The sequence below is a fragment of the Coloeus monedula genome (assembly GCF_965178545.1).
Source record: "Coloeus monedula genome assembly, chromosome: Z".
In the NCBI taxonomy this organism is placed as follows: Eukaryota; Metazoa; Chordata; class Aves; order Passeriformes; family Corvidae; genus Coloeus; species Coloeus monedula.
Window position 1 is genome coordinate 64,141,140 of NC_138822.1, and position 17,488 is coordinate 64,158,627.

The following is a 17,488-nucleotide window of genomic DNA, read 5'->3' on the forward strand; positions in this document are numbered from 1 at the left end:
ATTTTAAATTAAGTCCTGATTGATTTAGATTTCACCACAACCAAAGAATTGCAGAAATTATTACAATGCAGGAACATGACATGCAAGCATTTCCCTGCAGTTGCTTTATGTACCTCAATTTTCGTCTGTGATACCATGACTAACTACAGCCTTTTCTAAGCAAAAGACTTGGAACTGTTGGATGACTGCTTTTGATTTTGTTATTTGTATGTATTCACAAACACAGAGCTTGTGAAAAGCACTAGCAGAGAACACTGTCACTGTAAAGTTATTCAGTCAACCACAGCATGGTTGTCTTAATTTTCAACAGCATGGCAGAAATTACACTAAGCCAGATTAACAGGTTTTACGTAAAACTACAGTTCTACTTTTCTACCTGAGCAGAAAATCATAGGGGAAAAAAGAGATAAAAAGGTATTTTTAATCCAAGCAACTCCATTGCTTTCTATAAATTGGGGATAGTAAACAAACATCATTAAGCAAGCATGCATTGTCAACAAGATGCATTACCATAGTAATACAGTATACTGTAACATTTCTTATTGAAGTTGCACAGCAGGAACAACACATGTCAATGAAAGGTTGTATGTTTAAAATATTTAGAGTGCTAGACAGTGACAGCAACACAGAGAGAGTGGATTACAAATGGCATTTGGGAATAACAGAGCCTAGCAGACCAGAAGTTTCCTGTAAGAGGGACCCACTTTCTCTTAATTAGCCAAACACTATTGCAGCATGAGCAATGAACTAGCTAGTGACAACTATTCAGCTCCGCCACCCCATTTTTTTCCCCAGTGGAAAGAGGTTTTAGTACAGAACACAGAAGGTCTTAATTCTTAGAAAGTCTAACTCCAAAATGTTTTTTCAAGCCCTTTCTATGATCAGTACCAGGTCAACAAACTACTTTGATACTTGGCTCTTTACAGACTCCACACTTTGCATATTTTTTATTCCTATACTCACTTTGCCAAATTAGGTTGATGAGAAAGGCAATACAAGAAGGCTTCAAGCTAAAAAGGAAGTCACAAGAACTGGCTGATAGGAAAGCCAGACTACGTTCACAAACCACATTCACTGGAACAGAACTAGAAATGACTCCTGACTTTGTTAACAGGAAAATGTCAAACTGAAAAGGCAGAGCAGAATCAAAGTAAGGGACTACAGTCTGTACCTGTCCCTTTCATCTTTGAAGCATAGGTCTTTGCATGCAGTAAATTTGCATTCAGGTTTTGTATAACATAGCTGTTGGTTTTTGTAATTAATTATGTAGGTGCCTGCTATCCCTGAAAAGTTTCTGTTGCTATAAAAGCATAGCCCTCTCTGCTCCATCCTTGTCTCATTGCTCCCTTGATTCCACAGCTACACTGCAGGCTCGTCTCTTCCTCTTCCTTCCTGCTTCCTCCCCTACTTCCAGGTTCCTGCAGCCTGGAAGCAGTTCTTCCACTCTCTACACACAGAGGTACTGCCAGAACAGATGTAACCTTCCTCTGCAGAAGACTGAAAAGGATCTAACCAATTGGTTCATAATTCCCGAATTTTCAGATTCTACTCAGAAGAATGAAATTATTTTATCTAGAAAATTTATATTGAAATAAGTCTAGGATTCCCTTTGAATTTCTGGTTCAGCTGTGGCTTGGTTTGATAGGACTGTGAACAGTGAACTGATAGAAACTCCAGAAGTTAAGAACTATGAGTACTTAGGTAACTTTGGGCTGAAATTTAGTTACACCCTAATGACACCATGTATGTTGAAGGCATCAGCTTTCCTAGTAAACCATCTGAATGCATGATCAAGAAACAACAACTCTACACTGTTAATTATGGTAGCACTCTGACTTCCCTTTAGCACATTAATTCATAATTTTTAAAAAGAGTTCTTTTTGAAAGAAACATTCACTTTAATCACTTCTGTCTACTTCAGAACTCCCTGCAGTATTTCCTCAGCCCTTCTGAAGATGGACATCAGAATCAGATACACTGATGAGTTTCAGCTTTCCTGCAAGTCTCTGTTGGTGGCGTACTTTGAGTTCCTAACTCAAAAAGGAACATAAGGTCATCACTGCACTGGACACCCACTTCCTATAATGACTCTCAATTTACCTCTTGGTCACTTCTTTCCAAAATGTCATTCAGCAGTTGTACTGTCCTGCAGCTACAACCTGTGTTTTTGATTTCCAGCTGTAAAACATAGCATTGAGTTGTATTACAAGGGTATTTTTATTGTATTGTGCCAACTTAGGTATTAAATTCAAATTATTTGTAATAGTGTGTTCACATGTACTCTATTATTTTCTTATAAGGACTTTTAAAAAACGAAAGTAAGAATGTCAGTGGCTTTCAAATAAATGATACAAATCTACCTGTACTATAAACACTGCAGAAGCTCAATTATTTCTCTAAATCAGAAAGTCAACACTCTCTGAACCTGTGTCATATCATTCCCTACCTCAAGTTTTCCCAAAAGGCAATATATTTATCTACTACCTACAAAATCACACTAACTAGCATTAATTTCAACTTTGGTAATTTTTTCTTTCTTTTTTTTTTTTTTCTGTAGAGTTTACTGAACCACTCTATTATACCTGCTTAGGAGTGAAGGCTAACTTGCCTTCATTTCTCTGTACCATACCTATCACCAAGATCGGACTACGAAATAGTAGTTCTGCTCTTTGAATTCTTGCAGTTTTCCAACTTTTATTAAAATGAACATTAGTAGAGCAGAAAGCATTACATGTTCACCAAAGTTCTTAAGTTAGCTAGCCCTGTTATCTGAAAATGGTTAATCTTAAAAGATGGTGGAGGAGGGGTTTGAGAACAGCCCTACTGAGAAAGACTGAGGGGTGCTCATGGATCAGAACATGGCCATGACCCAGCAGTGTACACTCAAAGCCCAGGAAGTCAACTGTGTCCTAGGCTGCATCAAAAGCAGTGTGACCAGCAGAGAGATGGAAGTCACTTTCTGCAGTTATCTTCTTAACAACATATATCCCATGCTTCAGCTTTCTAATATGTGCATACGTTTTTCTTTTGGTTTTTTTTGGATCAGATTAATAATTAATAAGAAATAAAATCAGTTGGAAATTTAGCTAAATATTTTGAGTTAAATGTATAGAATTGTTTCTAAGTGCCATGCACTAAAGATGTTTTTCTGAAAAGTAATTAAGGGTCTTCTGAATTTACAAAGTAACAATTCAAAAAAGAGAAGTTCTGTATTTGACTTCACTTTGGCAGAAGAAAAGAGAACTGATTACAGAAATAAGCAGTAATTGTGACTTTGGTGTAAGTGACCGTATGATCATACTTGCTATGCACGAGTCCAAAGCCATTCCTCCTATCCTACATACATATATGTCTCTTTGTACTCGTATGCTTCTGCATAAATGTATATAAACTGTAACTGCCTGTATTTATTTAAGCATACCAAGTCTCTAACAAATAAAATACATATTATATACAGACACAATTAAGACCTGGAGAGGCACAGTATCTTATTCAACTGTGATTTAGGGAAAAAAATGGCTGCATATATTCAAAACTGTAGTTCAGATATTCCCATCCAGTGATGACAAATCTCAGTAGATGCTAAAATTAATTCAATGCTGATATTTCAATCACAAAGTGCTGGAAAACTTTGCATTCTATGCATTTCCAAATTTACCCCAACTCCAGTCTAAACTTCACTACAATTTAGAGTATTCGCTACACCCCCTCTAAACTCCACCTAAGACCCTAGAGAGGCTCAAACTCCTTGAGGCTACCCTAGCACACAGTCATTCCCTGATTCCAGTACAAACAGTATTAAACAAGACCACATTCTTTCAAAACTGAAGTATTTAGGTGGTGGCAAAACAATACAGATAGCCTCACAGTCAGAGGATTTACTGAGATAAATGTAAATTTATAATGGAGGAACCATTTAGAGACTGAAAGATCATGGTGTGTTCTGCATAACTGGGCCTGGAGTTTTTCTAAATAGCAAGTCGCAGTTGAAACAAGAATTAATCCAGGGAAGTGCTGTAGTAAGGATTAAATTATTATTTTTGATGGCATAGCATATTATTTTCCCTTCTCTTTTTTTAGTATTATAATTGTATTACTTATATATTTTTAAAGACAATTATTTTCATTTGCTTTTGCTGTCTTCTCATTCAGTAATATCAAAAGAAAATTACTAACTGGTTATCCTTAAACAGTAACATTATTTAGTAAGTGTTGTTCCAATAAGCATAACAGAACAAGGAAAGTAACCCAAAATACTCTAATTAATTTTAAAAGTAATTAAAAAATATTGTCACTAATAAAAGTGTGTCCAGATTGTTACGTAAGTTTAATTTTTACATGAGCAGCATCTTGTAACATCTTAATAAAATAAAATGAATACTAACGTACTTCAACACTGCTCATGGTAATTTCATGGAAGAAGAGATTATTTTAATTCAGTTTAGATAAACAAAAAAAAAAAAAAAATCAAGCTATAGTGCAATACTATCCTTTCATAATGTAAGCTAATAGCCTGGAAAGAAGTCTTGGATTCAATACCCCCCTGTTACAGCCAGTCACCTATTTCCCCAAATGTATTAATTCCACTAAAAGCACATTTCATGTTCTCTTTCTTATATTTATTAATGATAATTTTCAATGCCCATGATTTATATGGAAAGGTAATTCTAAAACTGACAAACAGGCACCTTAATAATACCAAAGGCAATGAGGAAGAACCTCTGTTCGATAGCTTTGTTTTCTGCTACACACTCTTGAAAAATGCCTAATATTCTGTTTGGGAGTTCCAATTCTAAGTTAAAATACAAACAGTATTTTCAAATAGAGAATCCCAATGATAAAATGAAATAATATAAAATGTCATGTTTGCACAACTAACTGATTTGCAGAATGTGTGGAAGAAGCAAGGTGAAAAAATATATATATATCACATATCATGCTCTACATGTCAGTTCTGAAGCCTTTTCTGATATTCCCCCTTCTGCTCCTTGGGGTATCTGTGAACATGCAATTCTTGGAGTGGATAGCAAATTCCCTATTGGCATGTACATCTAAGACTCCACTAGGGTTCAAGAATCTTATTCTTGTCTGGATTGCATTACTGTTCATCTCTGGTACTGCAAGAATTTTACAACTGTAAATATGAGAATAAAAATTATAGGTTTGGAATATGCACTGTGTCTTTCTGCCAGCCTAGTTTTGCTGTAGAAGTCAGACGTATATATGTCTGTTTTCTGCAAATGGTGTATTGCAGTTGTATCTCAAATGGGATGATTATGTAAAAATCGTGGCAGACATATTCAGCGGTCTTGACATTGGAAACCTGTAGATGAAATATTTTAATATAGCTGCTGGGTCCTGTATGGCCACCTGTGTTAACAGTAAGGCTTGACAGTTAATGCTGTTTTTGACTTTAGCAGTATCTGGTATACTACAGTTGGCAATTAGTACTGTAACTCTTTGTTTAAAAAACCAAAATGTTAAAAACTTCTGCATTGAATGAATTTATGGATGGATTACCAGTATTTATTACCTAGGAAGGATTTCAATGCTGAAATCCAAAAGGACTGGCATGTTTATTAAAGACTACATGGGCAACTGTTACTGCCTTTTCATTACCATAAACCTGAGTGTTAATAGGTGCATCACATCATTAACACTTCAGAGAACTGGCACTCTATTTTTATGTAATTATACATACTGGACTGTAAGCTACATGGTATATCAGCAGTCCCAGTATTGTGCAATGAATTCTCACAGGCTGAAACTGATGAAGAATGTTACTGTTTTACTCTACAGGGAGAAACTCAGCAAACAGCAGAGCCCATGAGCTGAGCATGAAGTATAAACTTGCACAAGAAAGATACTAAGGAGAGGCAATATATTTTATTATGGTAACTAAGACAGACATAGAGGCAAAGAAACCCACAGGTTTCAGGGCACATGTGCTCTTCTTCAGCTAGTTTATTTTTCTTCCACAGTTTGCTTAATAAAAAGTATTAGCTTTCACTATAAACTTTCTTTGCTTACATTGTTCAGCCACCAGTTACACTGCCAGAAAATGCAGATGTATGCATTAGGGCATGTATAGAAGTATATATCATATATCACATATCATATATTAAGGCGGATTTTACGCACTATCTGGACCTTCTATGTTCACAGCAGATTCTGGAACAGATAGGAGACCCTAAATTTTCTCAGTTTAAGAGGAAAACCCAACTCTGTTTACTGCAAGACAGTTTACAACTGTAAAACAAAACCAGAAAAAAGTGGAAGACCAACAGCATCTCTCACCCAGACTGATGCTATACCTATCTGAATTGCAAATTACTACCTTAATGCTTGCTAGAAGTATGTTTGATCGTTTTTTTTGGAGTTTTTTTTGTAGTAACACACCACACTGCAGACCAACAGAGCTGTTGCAATTAATAGGTTTTCCTCTTACCCTGTCACTTCTGAATGATGGCCTACAGGAGGAATTCTTGGTTTTTGTATGATACTGTGACTCCTAAATTTCACCCTACTTCTATCACTCAAACTTTTGAGATCATACAATTTTGCATTAGGATATTCCTATCTCATTAACATTACATTTCAACTTTATAGTATTTACAAGCTTCTTTTAACAAACAGTGGTGGGGATTTTTTTAGTATTTAAAGTAGTACTGAAAACCTGAAATTAGAACTAGCCTATAAATTTGACCCGAAACAATAGCTTTCAACATACCTTATGTTCTCTCCTAACCAATTTCTTAATTATTTTACAGTTCCTGTTCTGTATTTACCTCTCTTTAACCATCTCCTCCAGATTAATCCCAAATAAATTTTATCATGAACATTTAGCCTAGAAGAAAGCTTACCATCGCTCAGGAAATACCTACAGGCAGGTTAATTTATCTGAATCTTTTTCAATAAACCAATTTAACATGTTTTTTCTATTAGCCACTAATAACCATCTTTAATATTCTCACTTTCATATCTAGATCATTGTCTTATATTTTTCTACTATATTAGGGGAAGCCAACCAAATCTGTAACTTGATATGAAAGCTTAGAAGTGTGGTTTCACCAGAAAAGTCAAACAGATTCCAATATCTTAGATAAAAGTAATAAATGCTTTAGAAGTAGCATGCATGTAAACCAGAAAAACCAAAAAGTATTAGTTGCAATGCAAAGCTCACAAAAAATGGACCAGAAAGACAAGCAATTAGAGAGTGTGACTAGCAAGTTGTAAAACAATTTTTAGAAGAATTTTGCATCTGTAAAACTAAGGCTAGAGCTGTCAGAATAGATTGTAGTAGGTCATATGTTAGAAGGTGTATAAAAGGGGCTATGATGAGTTTTAAAGAGGAAACAGCTGAAAGTTTAAGGCTAAAATGATTGAACTAATTAAAACAAGAAAACACAGAAGAAGCAAGAGGTCACTAGGTCACATGGGATTAAAGGGAATAATAAAAGTAAAACAAAATCACTGCTGATTGGATAAATGATTGATTTGTGCCAGCTTTCTTAAAAGAAGATTCTAGGGAGATAACTCTCCAAGAACGTAACCTGGTTTGGACATAAAGATGAGACAAAGACCAGAGGGACAGGTGTCAGAAGGGTACATTTCAACCAACTGAAGTATGATAAAGCTCCAGAGTACATCCTCAGGAGGGAACTCAGAAATTACTGTTCTGCTAATCCACCTTAAAATCAGTGTTGTACCAGATGACCAGGTAGTAACAAACAGTGTACTTCTAGCACAAAAAGGATGACCAAGGAGAACACAATGAACATCATGACAGCTTCTGGTGAAGTGTTTTAAGTAACTAGTAAAATAAAAATCATCTTGAACAGTGAGTCTGTAAGTTTTCTCACTAATCCAGCAGTTTCATTCCAGTGTATTGGTAAAGGTGTGGATGAACAAAGTGATGGACAACAAGGTGAACAGCTTTAGATATTCAAAAAGCCTATACAATGACCCTTTTAAAAAGAGAGAGAAAAGGGTGAGAAGTGGATTGAAAACAAAGCACACAGTGAAAAAGATTAGCCAAACTACGAGAAGAATAAGCAACTACTTCCCAGTTCAACTAAGTTAATATTTCAAGTTAAATACTCTGAAAAAATGGAATGAGATATATTTCCAGAAGATCCAAAATCAGGAGCTCAGCCAATCCCAGACAAAATATGGTGATTTCTCATGGTTTTAGCTCAGGAATGGAAAATCGAACAAACAGGTCCTCAGAAACTCTAATTAAATTATCATACAAAACTGAAGAGCCTACAGAGTGAAGGACTGTTACCCTAAAGTAATAGAACAAGTTCATGAAAAAAGCCTGTGAACTTTACTAGTAACAGCTCAATGAAGATCTCTACCAATATTTAGGTGCGGAAAATAATAACAGAAAATTTATCAAGGAGAACAAACCAAGAAGTATTATAGCAGCTCTACAAGAGACAGCCAATACTACTCATTTAGAGTACTAAAAATGAAACTGAGTATCCCATGCTAAAATGGCCAACACAGTAATACAGAAACTCCAGAAAAGATGACAAAAATTATTCCCATCACGAAAAATCAGCCCTGACGTGAAGATGAAGAAAAAAGGAATTATTAATTTCAGAAGAAGATGAGAAAAAGGAAACATGAAAAAGTGTAGTGAAACCACAAATACTGCAGACTTTTAATATCTAGGCAAGTAGGCACTCAACAATATCTCAGCAATTAGAAAAGAAAATATTTTTCACTTCTTAGATGAGACCACTCAGTTTGAGGTAAAAAACCTTCACATTATTAAAAGTATGTCAGACATTTACATGAAAACCAGGAGCGTCTATTTAGAACAGTTAATGCTAAAAATGAATTTCAGAAGAAATAGAATACTCCATGCCTTGGGACCACCCAATTAGAAATCAGCTTATGGGTATTGCTGATGGATTCCTCTCCCACTTCTCTGGTACTAGCCACTGGCCAGACAATTCCATTTGCAGATTCCTACATCATCAGTGGAGGCAAAGACACGTCAGACAGCAGCACATGCCTGATGGAAATTTTTCACAAGTCTCACTCTGACTCTCCATTTTATGAAAAGTGTCGTGAGTGCTCATGATTACTAAGTACCAAAATATTTGTATCAGCACCAAAGTCTTCAAAAGAATATAATGCAAGGAATGATGGAAATAGCTTTCTATATATTCTACTAATACTGGTATACCATAGGTTATTTAAAATAGCTAACTGCACAGATTAAACTAAGAACATAATATATGCCAATTATATATCACCATTTCTTGGAAATTGGATAAAACACTTGCTCTGAGTTTTGCCTGCTGTTTCCCAACATCTGATAAAAATTTTTAACAGATGGAAATGATTGCAAAGTGAACAGCACTCCCTTCATGTTCTCTATTCTGCTGATTTAATCACAAACCCACTGAATCTGATAGTAATGAAACAATGGAGTTGTTGCTGATGAGATCACCAAATGGCTTCCATAAAAACCTATCAAACACTGTAAAATACAGTCATCACAGACATACAGAGTTATTTTCTGACCTGCCATATTACTTGTCAATACAAAATAGGAAATTCTATCATAGGAGCAATGTTAAATAAACAAATTTTATTTGTAATTACATGGAAGAACCATATTAAAAATAGAATTTTGCCAAAAATCTTTCATAGAGTTAGCTGGCCTAAACATTTATAGATTTTAACATTCTTCCCTATTACAAATGGCAACATTATTTCTGAGTGAGTTTGCTCTGCAGTCTCTATATAACAGGTACTTTAAACAACCGAATCATATGAAAATGATTTGCTACTGCAAACTACAACTGAGAACTCTGAGTACACAGTAGCTAGTAGTTCTAATAATGCAAAAAAGGCTTGAAGTTAAGTATATCCTGAGGTGCTTTCAGGATCAATGCTGAAATGTCTGAAAGATCAGTTAAACATTCTACAACATCTACCTAGTGTATACCTCCACAAGCAATTACAGATTTTCTTTTTTTACTAAGACTTGAAATAAGTAGGTCTCTGAAGAGAAAATAATTTAATTTTTCTCAAATGTCCACTTTACAGAAAACTGCTTTTTTGTACATAAAAATGTCATCAACTTAATGCCAATTTAAAGACTGTCTGCAGAATGTTTCAAGTCTAGAAACAATCACTGAGCCTCATTCAAAACAAAAAACCCCAACTTCTTCCAGTAGTACTATTTGAGCCTCAAAGGATCCAACAGGGTGATTCATCCAGCCTGAGGATCCTGCCTGGCTGCCCCCTCTTCTAGGGGCTCCTCTGATCCAGACAAGAGAGAGCAGACTGGAAAGAATTTTTCTGGCAGCACAAAAAGAACCTAGCTGCAGCAACTGCTTTTCTCAAGCCCTCTTTTGTCACATGAAGGAACCACATGTGCATGATGTGACAGGGTAGAGATGTAGGACACTATGGGAAAGTCAAAAGCCAGGATTTCCACTGTCAGAACAATTTACATCATACTTCTACGGACTCCTGAAGACAGAGATTGCTAGATACAGGCTGGATGAGATGCTCTGGTAGCAGCATCCTGCTCCTTTTCCTGTTTAAGACAGAAGACACAGACATACACAGTAAACATGGCACTTCACGGAATTACTCTCCAGAGTTGCACAACAGACTGCAGTCAAAATAAGCCAAGTAATATATTGTGAATTCTCTGTGTCTGGAGAAATTATGTAGCTCACTCATCGGTCAAGCACTGTTAGCTCAGCCTACACCTGCTTCTGTATCAGAACACAAGGGTGGTTAAGAGAACCTTTAAAAAATCCCGTGCCTTAATGTGATGATCCCCTCTATCTAAATAAGCTGGCAGAAAGAGCAGATCTGTTTCAACCGGGATTTTGGTGAGAATGGGCCATCAAGCCTTTTTGTCTGTCCAGTAAAAGAAGAAATCCTCATGTCAAAGTTTGTTCATAAATCGGATTCCAGACATCAGAGACAGGACGCGATTAGAAATACTGCGTACAGACACTTCGTATGGAAGGAGAATTAGTACATAAATGGACATCTGAGTGAGCCTGAAAAATGTATCCAAACAAACACAGGACAGAAATATCTTCAACAGAATGTAAACTACAGGTGTTACTGGCTATTTTTCAGATGACAAAGACTCGAGGGTATGAAATGAAACTGCAAGACAGCAGATTTAAAAGAAATAAAAGGAAATACTGTCGACACTGATTACAATTAAACTGAGGAATGTATTGCCACAAGACACCATACAGACCAAAAAGCATGAACAGGTTCAAAGCAGCTAGATCTAGTCACAGAAGAAAAATATACCACAGAACATTAAATAAAAATGCCCAAATGAACTTCCTGACTAAGTAAGCCTTGAACTTCAGATAGCTGGAAAAAGGAAAGGTTGCCCTATAGTATCTTAGCTCTATGCTGCTTCTGTCCACCATCAGAGACAGGACATTGGGCTAAACAGATCTTTGATCTCATCTGGCATAATTTATTCTTAAATCAGTTAGAATTTCTAAAACATGACATTTATTATTTTGACTTAGTAGCACATAAGCGTTGAGTGATATCTGCCACACTGGAGAGCTCCATGTCTGAAGGTGCACAAACTTATTTATTTTCTTAATTGCTTTTCTGAATTAAGTATCTCTCATGTAAAAATATTCCTCATAGAAAATGATCTGTCATTTTCTGTTTCTGAATAAAGGGAAACTAGGTTTTTTTGCAGCACCAAGAAAGATCATCTTCTTATTTTGTGTAACTGGAAAAGCTTGATATAACTTTGAAAGCAACAACTGTGAGTTATGCAATAGTAAAACAAAAAGGAAAAGCATTCGAATTTTATGGAATGCATCAATGGTCAAACAAGGAAGTAGATTAATAATCAATAGATTGATTTTGAAATACAGTCAAAGCCTGACTCAGTTTAGGGCCTGTGTGAACTTCCTCCATATTGAACACTTAATACATGACCATATGCCACAGCTGATGCAGAGTTATCTAGAGAATGCCTAAAGACCATAGAATTAATTACACCGATGTATACACAGTCAGAAGAACTCTTCCAGCATCCCAGTGTTATCAAAGCATGTATTTAAGTGCACAGTATATTCTGTACATTAATTTTTTAATTTCAAGTATATGAGTTGACACCCCCATGCCGTAATTGTACCTCCCCTGATGGGGGAGAGTTTTTAAAGCCTTTGCCAGGAGTCTGAGACCTTCAGCCTTCTCTGCTTTCAGATAGTTGTTTATTAAGTCTTATCAGAGAAACAGGGCCACTAACGTGACCCAGACATAGCACAAAGCAGAGAATGCAGGAGAATGCCAAATTATCAAGATTACACAGTCTTTTAAAGGTAAATCACCCAATGAAAACTTAAAAGGTATTTTCACTTTTCCACCAATGTTCAATAAATCACTTTGTCACGTAGACAGGAACTGTGGAATTCTTTATCCAATCATCCCAAACTACTTCTACTGCAGAATATGGGGTAGTAGAAGAAGAAGGAGGTCTGCAGAACAACAACAATCCTCCATTTTGAAGTTTTTTGCTTTTGTCTATTTACTATATTAACAAACCTGAATCCTCTAAATTTTTCTCCCTGTGACAATCTTACATAATATTCTATCACCTAGTTCACACCAGCATAGATTCTAATTCTTCCCAAAGGGTAGGCAATTTTTTCCATGGACAAAGGTCAAAACCAGTGTTGTCCAGGGGGGTAGAACCCTTCAAAACAGGCAGAGAAATGCCCACATGAGTCACAAAAACCAGCAACAAATCAGCATCATAGTAAGACTACTACAAAAGAATTAATAAAATTAAAGAGATAGATTCTATAACAATTATTATAATCTGTGAAGTCTGTGAATATCCAAAATTAAGGTCCGTTATCTCAGAGTTCTACAAGCATCATCTCAGCTCTAGGTTATTTTACAGAAGAATATTTGATTCCAGATGGATTTTGTATTCTTGTGAAGTAGTTTCGTCTCTAATCTCTTCCCATTACCCATTCCCTGCTCATGTGAAAGAAGAATGGTTCCAAAATGCCTCACATCATTATCACATCACATCTGTACATCAATCAAGCACGGACTATATGTGAATGAAAAGTATTTCTAAATTGAGCTAAAGCACATCTCAAAAATGAAATCAAATAGCAAAGGTGTTTTATTTTTGCTGTAGATCTGAAACTGGACCTGAATCATCATGTTGCAATGAAAGCCTACTTCCGATGATCATCCACCCTCAGGTGTGATTGAAAAGTTTTGTAACTGACTAATAATGAACAGTATTTGTATCAAAGGACATTTTATTCTAGTAGCCATAGCACATTAGAGACAAAAGATTGACATATGCAATCATGTTAATTATTTCTATTGTAAGTAAAGTCTCCAGTCTTCCAGTCTTATACACTGCTTTACACATAAATTATTCTACTGGGTTACTATAAGTATAGTTTAATGTATTATACCTATCTCAAAATGAAATAAAATGGAAAAAACCAAACCTGGACACATCTATTACTTGTATTACGTAGACTTAAAATGTTGAGGCTGAAACATGTCCAAACAACTAGCTATAAGTATAAAAGGAAAACTAACCTCATATTTGAGCATTTGCAAGAAAGGTGCTAGTTAGTATGCATTTTATCTCACATATAACTGCTTCAATCAAGAAATATCCTGCAAGTTGAATCTTTTTAGGCTACAGTCAATTAAGTTTTTGTCCTTACTAGTTGAATTTATTATAAAACAGCTGACTAAATTTTATATTTAATCTGGCATCGGTAATATTTTCACAGTTCATATCACAAGAACAGTTCAATTCTTGTAACAATGCCACCACTGACATTAATTTGATCAGTAGAAGGCTATAGAGGGCATTTATTTGTCAAATATAAACACACTGTCATGTAAGTGAAGTAATATTTTTAACATGTGTAAATATACTACTTGATTTAATAAACATGCAGCTGCTTTACTATTGCTTAAATAATATACTACATAGTATAAATAATATGTTATAACCATACAGTGTTTTACACTCTATGAAGTAATGCAAATTACTCTTAGTATAGACAAGTTCTATTAAACAGACAAGAAAACCAGCTGTAACACACAAATATTTCTACGACCTGCCGAAGACAGTGTTCATTTTGGTTAAGGAACAAAAAGTTAGTAACTGGTTCATCTCTACTTTGGGAACAAAACAGGCATGTGGCATCATAACAATGCTTGCAACGTGCGTTTTAATTAAGTACAGAAACATCAAGGGTGAACTTTGTTTTGTTAAAAAGTCTTAGAATTCACAGGAGTCTATTTGTCCCAACTTCTCAGCACTAAATACTGTGCTATCTCTAAGCTCCTTTGAATTTAGAATCATAGAGTCCAGCTAAAAATACTAAATTCTACCAATAAACCAATAAAACTCAGTGCTTAAAAAGTCAGGTAAGGAGTTAAAATAATGATGATATCTGCAGTTAGAAATCAAAGGATGCTCCTTACTTTTAAAATTTCTTCCTAAAATTACTGGAAAAGAACAATTAAAGTCAATAAAGAAGAAGAATATTATGAAGAAAAAGATAAAAAAGATCATACCAAGAAAAAAATGAAGAAGATCATACCAAGAAGTAGTCTTACTGCAACAACATTAAAAAAAAAAAAAGGCAATATTCTTTTTACTTTTCATCTTATGTTTAATTTCTTCATTGCACCTGTTATTCAGTGTTAAAACAATAAAGATAATTAGACACAGATAATGGGTCTCATGATTTTCAATGTTACTTTTTCCTTATATTAAAAAATTTCCTTTCTATCATGAAGTCTATGCATAACAACATAAAAAATACTACATATGCAGTAATCTCGGGGTTTTTACTTCAAAATTTATAGTGTTATAACAGATAGAGTCTATATAGTACAGTATACTATGTAGTATTATATAGAGTATTAGTTACTTCTCTTTTATCATTATCAGCATTTTGGGATGTCGTTTTCATTTGTTGATTAGTTAGTAAAATCCTATTCCTGTTTTCACTAAACTACTAAGGTTATCACTAAATATTCTCAAGTAAGAAATGTCAATTCAAATGTTTCGTATAAAACTCTCTCATGTCATTTAAGTTATCATAAATCAGATTTTTTGTGACAGCCCATCTGATTTTTACAATTTAAATCCAAAAATACTTGGAAAAATGCCTGTAAACTAAAATCAGTAACTGCTTCTCATTCAAGCTAGATGTACCACATTTCATCCTAGAAGTATTTTATATCTGTAATATCTTTATAAATAGAAGGTTACAGCTGTATGCTCAAAAGCTCATATTCTAAAGGGCTAAATGCAGAAAAAAGAAAGTAAGACTAAACTGAGGGATGGCAAACATGTCACTTGAAGAAAACAAAATAATGGATGTAAGAAATTCTTCAGAGTCAATAGATTATTGAGATAAGGTTTATTTGTGAAGTCAACAAGTAAGTATTAGATGATAGTCAAATAGAGTTTGTTGATGCTTTTTTTTATAAAAAGAAAACTTGAAACATATGTGGCACACAGCCTCAGTTAGGAGGCTGCAAAAGGAGAGCAGGGGATTCAGCACATATTTTATTAACTTGATTTTCTTTTCAGCTTTGCAGTTCACCTTTAAAATAAAAGCTTAGATTCTGCTGAAAACAGCAAAATTTGTGGAAAATCCACAGGGAGGCTCCAAATCCTTGGGATTTGTGGATTTTCTGTTCGAACAGATTTTTATTGTTCCTGTTGATTGCCCCAACACTCACTTTCAGGCACCAGGCAGCTTGAGTTATGTTATCTGTGGGCATTTAAACAGTACCAGCAGGTAGCTTAACTTTCCAAACTCATTTTTCCTAGAAGGTAGAATGCCAAATAACTGTTTGGAGAGACATGAAAATGTAGAAAGAATGATCTTATCAGTTTTGTTAATTTAACTTGGTTTAATAATTGCCACTGACTTGTTAGATATATTAAGTTATAAAAATATTTTTATATGGACTGACACCTCTATTTTCATTCTTTTTGTTATTGCCTGATCACATACTATAGGAAAAATGGCTGTGTCTGGGCTAAATGCCCAGAACATTTGAAGCATCTCATACTGAAACAATAGTAGTCTTTGTTGAACACCATCTGCTAGCAGTTTTTTTTAATCATTGTGTGTCTGCTAATACAGATGCACTGCACTTCCACAAAAGTGGAATTACATTTATGCTCAGACTAAATACTATTCATGTAAAAAGTGTTTCATTTCACATAATGACTGAGCTGCAGTTATATTGATGCAACACACACAAGATAGGCATGTTCTATGTAACCAGATTATTCAGAAATATTTGCTCTTGCTCTTTTGATTTTTACACAGCCATCATTCATTTAGTACCATAAATCTTACCTTTCAGAGATCATTTGTGTTTTGAATTTGTTGGTATTTCTCATAACTCTGTGTTTCTTCACTAGCTATTATGGGTGAACTGACTTGGCTAAATTACGAATCAGACAGTGAACAGTATATTAATAAAAACCTGCAGACACTAAATAATTGTTATCTGCAGTAGGAAAACAGAAATGCATTAACAGACTTACAAAAATTAAAATATGGGCAGAAATGAACTCTGTCTTGAAAAGTGCAAGAAAAAAACCTAGGAAAGATAGTTAAAAGTACAGTTAGTCAATAGGAAGAACCAAGTAGTAACATGAAACCCACAGACAATGCAAACAAACCTAATTAAAACCAGCATTGTGGCTATATTCACAGTTCTCTTTAAAAATTGTGTGGAATTAATATTCTGGTTATACCAGTCCTGGCTGAAATTCTACTGCAAAAAGGACATGACAAATGTTAAACTGATTTTTGAAACAGCTAAAAAAAGGACAAAATTTGTAGAAAAGTTTTAAAGCTGGAAGAAGAAAATGCAAAAGATCTACGAGGTTACTTAGTTTATCTGCTTCTTCATTTCTATGATACATGTCTTAATATAAATATCTGAAACAATTATTTCCGTATGTTTCATAATTTAGAAAATATTTCTGATATCTAATTCAAATATTCTGATTCTCCCTTCCTTTCAGCATCTTGGAACTTTTCTGGTTTTGTTCTTTCAAAACTCCCATAAGAAATATGCTACTGTAGATCCTCAGACATGAGCAGGACACTAAAGCTTTAGAAATGACCTGGTGTCCCTGACCAGTTGGACCTGTATAAACACTCAGGCAATCACAAATAAAAAATAAAGCATAATATCTTAACATTAAATTAAAATGTCAATTACAGCTTCTCAAGGAAATTGATCTTGTAGTTGCACCATGTCAGTTCAACTATGAAGATTTTGGTAAGCCAAGCCAGAAGGCACTTGTTTAAGACTATATTCAGTTGTATTTCTAAACTGAATGGAATTCAAGAAATAATGAAAGTAGCATGGATACTTTAGAAACAGATTTTCTGTCAAGTTTAATACCCAAAATGACATTAAAAAATTA

The 17,488-nt window shown here is 34.7% G+C and overlaps 1 protein-coding gene across 1 annotated transcript in view; it reads right to left on the reverse strand.

Annotated features, from left to right (window-relative positions):
- CWC27 (CWC27 spliceosome associated cyclophilin) overlaps positions 1-17,488 on the reverse strand; it is a 99,417-nt gene that overhangs the window by 31,707 nt on the left and 50,222 nt on the right. The window lies entirely within an intron of this gene.